The 5,483-nt window shown below is 43.8% G+C and overlaps 1 pseudogene; it reads right to left on the bottom strand.

Annotated features, from left to right (window-relative positions):
- Positions 1-4,214: 4,214 nt before the first annotated feature.
- Positions 4,215-5,152, bottom strand: LOC138091617 (large ribosomal subunit protein eL33 pseudogene; annotated as a pseudogene).
- Positions 5,153-5,483: the final 331 nt, after the last annotated feature.

Here is a 5,483-nt window from a genome sequence, read left to right as displayed (position 1 = left end):
ACTAGAAGTCTCGGTTAGGTCATATACTTGGCATAGCCTATGACCTACTGGGGGAGTAGGAATCTTAGATTGTATGCCTGTGCACATAACTTCTTTTGCAATGTAATTTCAGCTCCAGAGCTCTCCAATGGGATTAGGCTGAGACTGGGATTTTACCTGAAAGTGAGTTTGTTTGTTTTTTTCAGTTCAGTTCAGTTCAGTCGCTCAGTCGTCTCTGACTCTTTGCGACCCCATGAATCACAGCACACCAGGCCTCCCTGTCCATCACCAACTCCCGGAGTTCACACAGACTCACGTCCATCGAGTCAGTGATCCCATCCAGCCATCTCATCCTCGGTCATCCCATTCTCCTCCTGCCCCCAATCCCTCCCAGCATCAGAGTCTTTTCCAATGAGTCAACTCTTCACATGAGGTGGCCAAAGTACTGGAGTTTCAGCTTTAGCATCATTCCTTCCAAAGAAATACCAGGGTTGATCTCCTTCAGAACGGACTGGTTGGATCTCCTTGCAGTCCAAGGGACTCTCAAGAGTCTTCTCCAACACCACAATTCAAAAGCATCAATTCTTCAGTGCTCAGCCTTCTTCACAGTCCAATTCTCACATCCATACATGACTACTGGAAAAACCATAGCCTCAACTAGACGGACATTAGTCGGCAAAATAATGTTTCTGCTTTTGAATATGCTATCTAGGTTGGTCATTACTTTTCTTCCAAGGAGTAAGCGTCTTCTAATTTCATGGCTGCAGTCACCATCTGCAGTGATTTGGGAGCCCCAAAAAATAAAGTCTGACACTGTTTCTCTGTTTCTCCATCTATTTCCCATGAAGTGATGGGACAAGCTGCCATGATCTTCGTTTTCTAAATGTTGAGCTTTAAGCCAACTTTTTCACTCTCCTCTTCCACTTTCATCAAGAGGCTTTTTACTTCCTCTTCACTTTCTGCCATAAGGGTGGTGTCATCTGCATATCTGAGGTTATTGATATTTCTCCCGGCAATCTTGATTCCAACTTCTGTTTCTTCCAGTCCAGCGTTTATCATGATGTATTCTGCATATAAGTTAAATAAGCAGGGTAACAATATACAGCCTTGACGTACTCCTTTCCCAATTTGGAACCCGTCTGTTGTTCCATGCCCAGTTCTAACTGTTGCTTCCTGAGCTGCATACAGATTTCTCAAGAGGCAGGTCAGGTGGTCTGATATTCCCATCTCTTTCAGAATTTTCTACAGTTTATTGTGATCCACACAGTCAAAGGTTTTAGCATAGTCAATAAAGCAGAAATAGATGTTTTTGTGGAACTCTCTTGCTTTTTCCATGATCCAGCGGATGTTGGCAATTTGATCTCTGGTTCCTCTGCCTTTTCTAAAACCAGCTTGAACCCTGTATGCAAGACAGGAAAAAAGACACAGCGGTGTATAATTACTTTTGGACTCAGAGGGAGAGGGAGAGGGTGGGATGATTTGGGAGAATGGCATTATATCATGTATACTATCACGTAAGAATTGAATCGCCAGTCTATGTCTGACGCAGGATACAGCATGCTTGGGGCTGGTGCATGGGGATGACCCACAGAGATGTTATGGGGAGGGAGGTGGGAGGGGGGTTCATGTTTGGGAACACATGTAAGAATTAAAGATTTTAAAATTAAATTAAAAAAGATAAAAAATAAAAAAAAAAGAAAAATAAATAAAATAAAACCAGCTTGAACATCAGGGAGTTCATGGTTCACGTATTGCTGAAGCCTAGCTTGGAGAATTTTGAGCATTACTTTACTAGCATGTGAGATGAGTGCAATTGTGCGGTAGTTTAAGCATTCTTTGGTGTTGCCTTTCTTTTGGGATTGGAATGAAAACTGACCTTTTCCAGTCCTGTGACCACTGCTGAGTTTTCCAAATTTGCTGGCATATTGAGTGAAGCACTTTCACAGCATAATCTTTCAGGATTTGAAATAGCTCAACTGGAATTCCATCACCTCCACTAGCTTTGTTCATAGTGATGCTTTCTAAGGCCTACTTGACTTCACATTCCAGGATATCTGGCTCTAGATGAGTGATCACACTATCGTGATTATCCAGGTCACGAAGATCCTTTTTGTACAATTCTTCTGTGTATTCTTGCCATCTCCTCTTAATATCTTCTGCTTCTGTTAGGTCCATACTATTTCTGTCCTTAATCAAGCCCATCTTTGCATGAAATGTTCCCTTGGTATCTCTAATTTTCTTGAAGAGATCTCTAGTCTTTCCCATTCTGTTGTTTTCCTCTATTTCTCTGCATTGATTGCTGAAGAAGGCTTTCTTATCTCTTCTTGCTATTCTTTGGAACTCTGCGTTCAGATGCTTATATCTTTCCTTTTCTCCTTGGCTTTCTGCTTCTCTTCTTTTCACAGCTATTTGTAAGGCCTCTCCAGACAGCCATTTTGCTTCTTTACATTTCTTTTCCATGGGGATGCTCTTGATCCCTGTGTCCTGCACAATGTCATGAACCTCATTCCATAGTTCATCAGGCACTCTATCTATCAGATCTAGGCCCTTAAATCTATTTCTCACTTCCACTGTATAATCATAAGTGATTTGATTGAGATCATACCTGAATGGTCTAGTGGTTTTCCCTACTTTCTTCATTTAAGTCTGAATTTGGTAATAACGAGTTCAGATCTGAGCCACAGTCAGCTCCTGGTCTTGTTTTTGTTGACTGTATAGAGCTTCTCCATCTTTGGTTGCAAAGAATATAATCAATCTGATTTCGGTGTTGACCATCTGGTGATGTCCATGTGTAGAGTCTTCTCTTGTGTTGTTGGAAGAGGGTGTTTGCTATGACCAGTGCATTATCTTGGCAAAACTCTATTAGTCTTTGCCCTGCTTCATTCCACATTCCAAGGCCAAATTTGCCTGTTACTCTAGATGTTTCTTGACTTCCTACTTTTGCATTCCAGCCCCATAAAATGAAAAGGACATCTTTTTTGGGTGTTAGTTTTAAAGGTCTTGTAGGTCTTCATAGAACCGTTCAACTTCACCTTCTTGAGTGTTACTGGTTGGGGCATAGACTTGGATTACTGTGATATTGAATGGTTTTCTTTGGAAATGAATGGAAATCATTCTGTTGTTTTTGTGATTGCATCCAAGTACTGCATTTCGGACTCTTTTGTTGACCATGATGCCTACTCCATTTCTTCTGAGGGATTCCTGCCTGCAGTAGTAGATATAATGCTCATCTGAGTGAAATTCACCGATTGCAGTCCATTTGAGTTCACTGATTCCTAGAATGTGGACGTTCACTCTTGCCATCTCCTGATTGACCACTTCCAATTTGCCTTGATTCATAGACCTGACATTCCAGATTCCTATGCAATATTGCTCTTTACAGCATCGGACCTTGTTTCTATCACATCACATCCACAGCTGGGTATTGTTTTTGCTTTGGCTCCAACCCTTCATTCTTTCTGGATTTATTTCTCCACTGACCTCCAGTAGCATATTGGGCACCTACTGACCTGGGGAGTACCTCTTTCAGTATCCGATCATTTTGCCTTTTCATACTGTTCATGGGGTTCTCAAGGCAAGAATACTGAAGTGGTTTGCCATTCCCTTCTCCAGTGGACCACCTTCTGTCAGACCTCTCCACCATGACCCACCTGTCTTGGGTTGCCCCATGGGCATGGCTTAGTTTCACTGAGTTAGACAAGGCTGTGGTCCTAGTGTGATAAGATTGACTAGATTTCTGTGATTATGGTTTCAGTGTGTCTGCCTTCTGATGCCCTCTTGCAACACCTACCATTTTACTTGGGTTTCTCTTACCTTGGATGTGGGGTATGTCTTCACGGCTGCTCCAGCAAAGTGCAGCCGCTGCTCCTTACCTTGGATGAGGGGAATCTCCTCCCACCATCCTTCCTGATCTTCAGCATGGATGGCTCCTCTAGGCCCTCCTGCACCAGGCAGCCACCACTCTTTGGACGTGAGATGGCTCCTCTCAGCCGCTGTCCCTGGCCTCAGATGCAGGGTAGCTCCTCTCAGCCGTTCCTGGGCCGTCACAGCCTGGCACTCTAGGCCACTGTCGCTGACCTCGGACATGGGGTAGCTCTTGGCCGAGCTTAGTGTGCTGGCTGCCACCGCCTGCGCTTAGAGCACCGGCCACTGCCGCTGCCACTGCCTGCGCTTAGTTTGTTTGTTTAACCAAGAGGAAAAAATCCACACTTTCATTTATTTACTTTTCAGTTAGTTTAAATCCTTGAACGATAATGCATCGCACATATTCTGTGCCCAGTGGCCCTAACAGGACAATTGTTTTGGAATTTGGCCCAAACCAAATGGCACCCCACTCCAATACTCTTGCCTGGAAAATCCCATGGATGGAGGAGCCTGGAAGGCTGCAGTCCATGGGGTCGCTGAGGGTTGGACACGACTGAGCGACTTCACTTTCACTTTTCACTTTCATGCATTGGAGAAGGAAATGGCAACCCACTCCAGTGTTCTTGCCTGGAGAATCCCAGGGATGGGGGAGCCTGGTGGGCTGCCGTCTATGGGGTCACACAGAGTTGGACATGACTGAAGCAGCTTAGCAGCAGCAGCAGCAGCAGCAGCAGCAGCAGCAGGCCACTGTTTCCATGAGCCTGAGTTATCTTTCCCCAGATTACTCTGGTTTTGTAAGATTTTCCACCAGTAGTTGCTGTGTTCTTCTTTGCTTTGTGCACACAAGCACATCTTTTGCTTAGACAGAGTTCAGTTTCATCTCTAGCACACACACCTTCAGTTTTCAGAAGAGCTGAGTGCTCCCTCTGGTTCCATAGACCCTGTTCATAACTAGCAAAAGTCACCTTGGACCACAGCCTTCTATGTGTCTTTTTAGAAACCCTGTTCCCAGCAGGCCTCCACAGGGTCCAAGATGGCTGAAAGACTAAAATGAGCTATTGATTGACCTCTTTCCCTTCTGTGTCTTCCTTCATCCACCTAACTTCTCCTAAGGGTGTTTCCTTAATAAATCAGTTGCCTCTGGATCCCTGTCTCAGGATCTGCTTTTGTGGAATTTGTTCTAAGATGCCATCTTCTGTAATAATTTTGATGTCTTATCAAGCTTCTCAACATGTTAGGCTCACTAGCATCATGCTGACTTTCCCATCCTTATTTCTCACCTCTCTTCCCAGCTTCCCCAGCATTTCATCCTGAGCTAACTGTTATTTGTTCATGTTCCTGTTCTTTCGTCTATTAATATGTTCTTCTCATTGCCCCATCCACCCATCTTTACAACTCATCTAAAATATGACCAGTGCTGGAGAACATGCCCAAGTTTTCTTCCTTCCTTCCAACTCCAGGAAGAGTTTCTCGCTTCCTTTGTAAAAATAAAAACAGCTCAAACATAGTTCTTTAAAAATATACAATAAAGTGATTAGAAGCCTGACCTCAGCAGAGGAAATGCTGCAGAAGTTTAAATAACTTCCCAAGACTCCAGCTTACTTACCGATGAGGAAACTACGATCCTATTTTCTTTACAA

Source organism: Capricornis sumatraensis, chromosome 15 (genome assembly GCF_032405125.1).
Source record: "Capricornis sumatraensis isolate serow.1 chromosome 15, serow.2, whole genome shotgun sequence".
NCBI lineage: Eukaryota > Metazoa > Chordata > Mammalia > Artiodactyla > Bovidae > Capricornis > Capricornis sumatraensis.
Note: the sequence above shows the minus strand (reverse complement) of the source record. Positions and strands in the feature narration are given on the sequence as shown.